Below are 8767 nucleotides of genomic sequence, written 5' to 3'. Positions count from 1 at the left end.
GGGGTTCCTATCACTCACACGTTGTTGTGTATCAAGCTAAGGTGACAACAATGTCTGCCATGGAAGTCTCCCAGTGGCTTTGAATGTAAGAAAGGATAGTATAAGAATACTGTTAACGCCTCAAAGGATAAGATGATCCAACTTTCAAAACAAGTCCTTTTTTGGCTAACCACAACAGTCAACTAACTAGCTAGGTCAGTATGCATGTGAGCACATGTTTTGTGCGTGTGGGCGTATGTAGTGTGTGTGTGTGTGTGTGTGTGTGTGTGTGTGTGTGTGTGTGTGTGTGTGTGTGTGTGTGTGTGTGTGTGTGTGTGTGTGTGTGTGTGTGAGTGTGTGTGTGTGTGTGTGTGTTTGTGTGTGTGTGTGTTGGGGTGTCAGTGTAAGTATGTGTGTGTGTGTGGGTGGGTAGAGTCCAGTGTGTGTGCAGTGCAAGAAAATTAGCTGAAAAAAGGGTCAATTCAGGTAGACCGGGTATCGATTTGAAGAGCTATTTGGCAGTCTTGTTTAGCAGACTTATGGCTTGGGGGTAGAAGCTGTTAAAATCAAATTTTATTGGTCACATACACATATTTAGCAGATGTTATTGCAGTTGTAGCGAAATGCTTGTAAAGATTTTTGTATGCATTTCTAAAAGTTGAGTAGCAGTGGTCCAAAGTTTTCCCAGCGCGAGTACTACAGTCAATGTGTTGGTAGAACTTCGGTAGCGTTTTCCTCAAAGTTGCTTCGTTAAAATCCCCAGCTACAATAAATGTGGCCTCAAGATATGTGGTTTCCGGTTTGCATAAAGTCCAGTGTAGTTCTTTGAGGGTGGTCGTGGTATCAGTTTGATGGGGAATATACACGGCTGTGACTATAACCGAAGATAATTCTCTTGGTCGGTATTTGATTGTGAGGTATTCTAGGTCGGGTGAACAAAAGGACTATGTTATCACAATCACACCATGAGTAGTTAATCAGGAAACATACACCACGCATTTCTTCTTCCCGGAGAGTTCTTTATTCCTGTCTGTGCGATGAACTGAGAACCCAGCTGGCTGTATGGACGGGGACAGTATATCCTGAGAGAGCCATGTTTCCGTGAAACAGAGTATGTTACAATCCCTGATGTGTCTCTGGAAGGAGATCCTCGCCCTGGGCTCGTCTACTGTAATATCCAGAGACTGAACATTAGCGAGTAATATACTCGGAAGCGGTGGATGGTGTGCATGCCTCCTGAGTCGAACCAGAAGTCCACTCCGAATACCTCTACTCTGCCGAAGGTGTTTTGGCGCAGCCTCCGGAATAAGTTCAATTGCCCTGGAGGGTACGATCAAAGGATGCAATTCGGGAAAGTCGTATTCCTGGTCCTAATGCCGGTGAGTTACCGCCGCTCTGATATCCAAAAGTTATTTCCGGCTGTATGTAATAACACAGATATTTTTGTAGCAACATGAAAGAGGAGGGAAGTCGCCCACCGAGAAAATAAACTGTCACTCCTGCACAGATACAACAACACCAAGTGTTGTCTCTGAGGTGTTCCAATTACTTTAAGGCAAACTGGCAAACCACTAATAACTTCTGGGAACCTGAGAACATAGCACAGCGGCTAATTACACAACCAAGTCAGTTAGACTGATTGTTGACACATAGGTCTCTCATTTCTTCATCCACATGGAATGGAAGACAATCGGCAACTAGACCAATGTTTAATTTGACTGCTGTCAACAGGGTGACCAGTATTGACAATATGAGACAATACGCTCTCACCAGTGTGCAGAAACAACTGTTGAGCAACTGGTACGGTGAGCAACTGGTACAGATTCATCCCTATCAACAGCCTCATCATCCCGGGACTAGGGATTTCTCTAGTAGAGTGTTGACACAGTCTGCAGAAATGGGACTGCAGACAATGACATGTGCTGAGTAAGACACGGGTTTAAATCAATTCTCTCTGCACATCCCATGCCGTGTGTGGGATTACAGTAAAGGCTGCATGTAATGAAGTCTGTCTATAAGAGAGGTAAGACGTAACAGATTACAGTAAAAGCTGGATGTAATGAAGTCTGTCTATAAGAGAGGTAAAACGTAACAGATTACAGTAAAAGCTGGATGAAATGAAGTCTGTCTATAAGAGAAGTACGACGTAACAGATAACAGTAAAAGCTGGATGTAATGAAGTCTGTCTATAAGAGAGGTAAGACGTAACAGATTACAGTAAAATCTGGATGTAATGAAGTCTGAGAGGTAAAATGTAACAGATTACAGTAAAATGGATGTAATGCTTTTAAAAAATATAACTTTAATTTATACAGGTTTTTCTCATTGAGATAAAATAAATGTTTCAAGAGAGACCTGGTCCAACAGCAGCAGGTGGAACAAAGTTAAAGACAAAACAACTTACATACACTAACACAACATTAAACAAAACTATAGACACACATACAGTACAACAATTACATATTACGTAAAGAAACACAAATGTCATAACTAAAAAACAGCTGTCCTAAAGACAATTACACTCTTATATAATATTTACATCGACCAAGTGTTTAAACTCCACCAACCTGACTAGATCATCACATTTTAAAATGTCCTGGAATTCTCTCCTGAACCCGGGGCTGAGTAACTAAAACTATTTCTACCATGACCTGTTCTAACTCTTGGTACTGTTAAAAGCAAATGAGAATGGGACCGTAATTTATATTAATTTACTTATCTGATTAAAAGAAACAGAGATAAAATGGCATTATACCCAATATGGCTTTTTAACTCAGTGTATACCAGTGGTTAAGCTTACGCAAGGTCATTGAAGACCAGCCAACGGTGCAGTAGAAATCACAATGATATGTTAGACGTTTTTGATCGGTAATGAACCTGAGGGTCGCATGATATACTGAATCAAGTGCTCTCAGGGTAGTGGTTGAGGCCTGCATATAAACTCAGCAAAAAAAGAAACGGCCCTTTTTCAGGACCCTGTCTTTCAAAGATAAGGTCGTTAAGACACTAACAGCTTACAGACGGTAGGCAATTAAGGTCACAGTTATGAAAACTTAGGACACTAAAGAGGCCTTTCTACTGACTCTGAAAAACACCAAAAGAAAGATGCCCAGGGTCCCTGCTCATCTGCGTGAACGTGCCTTAGGACAGCGCTACAGGGAGACAGGACATACAGCTGATCGTCCTCGCAGTGGCAGACCGCGTGTAACAACACCTGCACAGGATCGGTACATCCGAACATCACACCTGCGGGACAGGTACAGGATGGCAACAACAACTGCCCGAGTTACACCAGGAACGCACAATCCCTCCATCAGTGCTCAGACTGTCAGCAATAGGCTGAGAGAGGCTGGACTGAGGGCTTCTAGGCCTGTTGTAAGGCAGGTCCTCACCAGACATCATCGGCAACAACGTTGCCTATGGGCACAAACCCACCGTCACTGGACCAGACAGGACTGGCAAAAAGTGCTCTTCTCTGACGAGTCACGTTTTTTTCTCACCAGGGGTGATCGTCGGATTCACGTTTATTGTCGAAGGAATGAGCGTTACACCGAGGCCTGTACTTTAGAGCGGGATCGATTTGGAGGTAGAGGGTCCGTCATGGTCTGGGGCGGTGTGTCACAGCATCATCGGACTGAGCTTGTTGTCATTGCAGGCAATCTCAACGCTGTGCGTTACAGGGAAGACATCCTCCTCATTTCATGTGGTACTCTCCTGCTCATTCTGACATGACCCTCCATCATGACAATGCCATCAGCCATACTGCTCGTTCTGTGCATGATTTCCTGCAAGACAGGAATGTCAGTGTTCTGTCACGGCCAGAGAAGAGCCCAGATCTCAACCCCATTGAGCACGTCTGTGACCTGTTGGATCGGAGGGTGAGGGCTAGGGCCGTTCTCCCCAGAAATGTCCAGTACCTTGCAGGTGCCTTGGCGGAAGAGTGGGGTAACATCTCACAGCAAGAACTGGCAAGTCCAGTGTATGCAGTCCATGAGGAGGAGATGCACTGCAGTACTTAGTCAGTATCTGGTGTGGCCACCAGCTGCATTGTTACTTTTGATTTTGATTTTGTTCAAGGACACATTATTCAATTTCTGTGGAACTTGTTCAGTTTATGTCTTAGTTGTTGAATCTTATGTTCATATAAATATTTACACATGTTAAGTTTGCTTCAAATAAACGCAGTTGACAGTGAGAGGACGTTTCTTTTTTGCTGAGTTTATTTAACATCACTAAAATCTAAAACCGGCAGTAATGTACATCGTACCAGCTCCCTCCTGGCCTCCAGAGAAAAACAAGCCTTATGCCGGTAATAAAAACCTATTCTCAGCTTGAGCTTCCTTATCAAGTTCTCCACATGAACAGTGAAGCTCAGCTTGTCATCCACCCACACTCCCAAATACTTGTACACTTTGACTTGCTATATAGTATGTCCATCCAATGTAGCAATGACATGATTAGTAAAATGCCTGGCATTTGAAAATACCACGGTTTTTGTTTTACCCCAATTCAGAACCAGCTTCAAATCATACAGATTCTGTTGTATGGTGTTAAATGCTCTTTGGGCATTTTCTAAAGCTAAAGATAAACTACCACCACTTGAATAAAGAACATAATCATCAACATAAAAATGAACATCTGCCGTTTCAATATGATCCCCATTGTTGTTGATATACAAAATGAGTAACAGTGGGCCCAAAATAGAACCTTGCGGAACACCTGAGTACTCTATGGACTCTATGGATTTACAACCATCCGCCATTACACATTGTGTACGATTTGATAGGTCATTTATAAACCAATCTAGTGCATGACCAGTAATTCCACAACATTTTAACCTTTGCACTAACACAGCATGGTCCACTGTGTCAAATGCCTTCGACAAATCAATAAAAACAAACACAATGTAACTTCTTGTCAAGAGAACATTGGATGTCTTTTAAAACCTTCAATGTTGCTGAAACAGTGATGTGGCCAGACCTAAAACCTGATTGCATTCCATTTAAATATATTTTTTTGGAGGTAGGCCTTCAGCTGCCTACTAACTAAGGACTCCAGTACCTTACATGCTGACCAGACCGGACACGTTTCAGGTAAAATAATCACTCAACTTGTAAGTCGCTCTGGATAAGAGCGTCTGCTAAATGACTTAAATGTAAATGTAAATGTATATCAGAGGACAAATTAGCTAGCAAGTGCAAGCTAACTAGCAAAATTGCCATACATGTTTAATGCTTTTCGACCTGTCCCCAAATTAATGTCATTGGTTCAGAGTTTGTTTTGATATTTTAACTTGCGTGTCGTGATCGCGTTTGGTGTAGGGGGACAAAATAAATTTATGCACGATAGCGCACGATGGCGCACGCGTGCAGCCGGTTTGGGTTCCGTGTTAGAGAGTACAGACAATTGTGATATGGGTCGATAGTTGTCAAGTAGCGAAGGATCTCCACCTTCCAGGAAAGGCGGTAAAAAAGCAGATTTCCATAACGCCAAGCGTGAGGTTAAAAATACATGTTAAAGGGGGAGCAATGATGTCTGCAGCTAGGTTTAGGAGGCGAGGGTCTATATCATCAAGGCCAGGGGATCTCTTTCTATCAATTTCTTTCAGGGATTTACACACTTCTGAAACAGAGAAGGATGAGAAGGTGAACCTGGCAAAGGAGAGCACAGGGGTGTCAGGTAAATTCACATTGAGGCTCATTTAGACCTTTAAGAATAGAGGTTCTCTCAGTTACAATCTGTGTGTCTACCAACAATTGTTTAGGAAGCTGTGTATCTTTTTTTTCACTCCTAACCTTTCACTACTTACCAAAATGTGGAGGCATTATTTAAATTATTATCAGGGCACAAGGCAAGACCCAGATGCAGACAAAGGGGGCAGATGGTTGGACTCTTAGATGTTTATTGATCTAAAAAGGGGTAGGCAAGAGAACGGTCGTGGACAGGCAAAAGGTCAAAACCAGTTCAGAGTCCAGAAGGTACAGAGTGGCAGGCAGGCTCGAGGTCAAGGCAGGCAGAATGGTCAGGCAGGCGGGTACAGAGTCCAGAAACAAGCAAGGGTCGAAACCAGGAGGACTAGAAAGAGGAGAATAGAAAAGGCAGGCGCACGGGAAAAACACACTGGTTGACTTGGACATACAAGACAGACTTGCACAAAGAGACAGGAAACACAGGGATAAATACACCGGTACAGAGAGACAGGAAACACAGGGATAAATACACTGTGGAAAACAAGCGACACCTGGAGGGGGTGGAGACAATAACGAGGACAGGTGAAACAGATCAGGGTGTGACACTTATCCGAAGTAGATTTAAGATAATGGTCTGCTTTCAGTTTTCCGGTGATAGCCACACCCAGATTTCGAAGACGTTTAAAAGCCATCCAATCATCCGCTGAACCAGACCCTCTTGCTTTAACCCACATAGCATTTAGTTCCCTTATGATTTGAGTAAATTCATCAGTAAACCAAGGGTTCTCTCTGCCCTTAATCCAGATTTTTGAAAGGGGCAAGCCTATTGCATACATCCTGGAACGCGTTGTGGAGAGAGAGAGAGAGAGAGAGAGAGAGAGAGAGAGAGAGAGAGAGAGAGAGAGAGAGAGAGAGAGAGAGAGAGAGAGAGAGAGAGAGAGAGAGAGAGAGAGAGAGAGAGAGAGAGAGAGAGAGAGAGAGAGAGAGAGAGAGAGAGAGAGAGAGAAAGTATCTGGGGCAGTGAGAAGAGTGGCAGAACGGGCACAGGCTGTGTTCCCAACAACCAATATAGTTGTGTCCACCCTCCTACCAAGAAAAGACTTCCCAGGAAAGTTGATCGACAAAATAAATCAACAGATCACTGTGGACTGTGCCTCACTACTCAACGTCAGAACGGCTCACCACCCCACTCTGACATGTCAACACTTATACGATAATGTACATCTTGATCAGGACAGTATCAGAACCTTTGCCAAGGACCTAAAAGATACAACACTTGGCAGGGACCCACACACCCATCACCCCAGCAACAGAGGTCCCCCGCCCCACCTTCTGAAACAACAGTACCTCCACCATCCCCAGGAGAAAAGAGCCAGACACGGCTTATTACAGCACAGCTCTACTAGACCAGGCCCAACACAACACAGATTTACGAGACCAGACCCGCCTCAGGACAGCACGACTAGACCCGGCCCATCACAACACAGCTCTACTAGACCAGGGCCTTCACAACACAGCTCTACTAGACCAGGCCCATCACAACACGGCTCTGCTGGACCAGGCCCATCACAACACAGCTCTACTAGACCTGGCCCATCACAACACAGCTCTACTAGACCTGGCCCATCACAACACAGCTCTACTGGACCTGGCCCGTCACAACACAGCTCTACTAGACCTGGCCCATCACAACACAGCTCTACTGGACCTGGCCCATCACAACACATCTCTACTGGACCTGGCCCATCACAACACAGATCTACTGGACCTGGCCCGTCACAACACATCTCTACTGGACCTGGCCCATCACAACACAGATCTACTGGACCTGGCCCATCACAACACAGCTCTGACCACTACTCCAGGGTCGGACAGAACACTGTCCTTCAGAGAAGTACACCACATGATGCAGTCCACACCATGTATCATTCAGATCATCAGCCTACATATGCTGAGGTAACCTCTGGCAAAAGACACCTAGAACAGTCAGAGATAGGAGAGGTGCGCCAACTACTGCAAGTAATATGCAGACTACTGAGCTAGACGGGCACACACACACACGCGCACACACACACACACACACAGGGTTGCAGATTGCATTGTACTTATTTTTTGTGCAGTCTTATTCCATTCTTATTAATTTGTTTACAACTATTCTTAATTTTATTGGCACCGGTATAATAATAATAATTATATATAATGGTGTGTGTGTGTATGTATGTATGTATGTATGTATGTATGTATGTATGTATGTATGTATGTATGTATGTATGTATGTATGTATGTATGTATGTATGTATGTATGTATGTATGTATGTGTGTGTGTGTGTGTGTGTGTGTGTGTGTGTGTGTGTGTGTGTGTGTGTGTGTGTGTGTGTGTGTGTGTGTGTGTGTGTGTGTGTGTATGTATATATATATATATATATATATTTTTTTTTTCAATGTACTTTACTCAAACCAGTGAATATCACTTATTATAAATGAGATCATTAACTATCAGCTCTTGGAATATCCAGGGCCTTTACTCTTCACATTTTGGTTATAAAACAACAAATCCAGAATTTATTAAAAACATCAAGGGACAGGACATCATAATCCTACTGGAAACATGGTGTCGTGGAGACATAGATACTCAGTGTCCCTCAGGCTATAGAGAAAGTTTACTACCATCAATCAAACATAAAAAATGTTAAACGGGGCCGAGACTCAGGTGGAATCATCATTTGGCATAAGCAGGACTTGGCACTGAATGAAATTAAAAAAGGTACCAGTCACATTTGGCTAAAACTTAACAAAGGTACAATCTATTGTGATAATGATGTGTACATATGTGCAGCTTATGCTCCTCCTTCAGATTCATCATATTATGATGATCAGTTTTTTGACAATCTCCATACAGAAATCATTACATTTCAGGCAGAAGGTAAAGTGCTTCTTTGTGGAGATTTCAATGCAAGAACAGGTTCTGAGCCTGACTACACTGATGCGGGAGGTAACCACCACATATTTGGTCACCCCTCCTTGTACAGTAGCCCTATTATAAATAATAGAAACAGTCCTGACCAAATACTGAACAAAAATGGGAAGGAGTTAGTGCA

The sequence above is a fragment of the Salvelinus namaycush genome, chromosome 13 (assembly GCF_016432855.1).
Source record: "Salvelinus namaycush isolate Seneca chromosome 13, SaNama_1.0, whole genome shotgun sequence".
NCBI lineage: Eukaryota > Metazoa > Chordata > Actinopteri > Salmoniformes > Salmonidae > Salvelinus > Salvelinus namaycush.
This window is presented reverse-complemented; position numbering follows the sequence as displayed.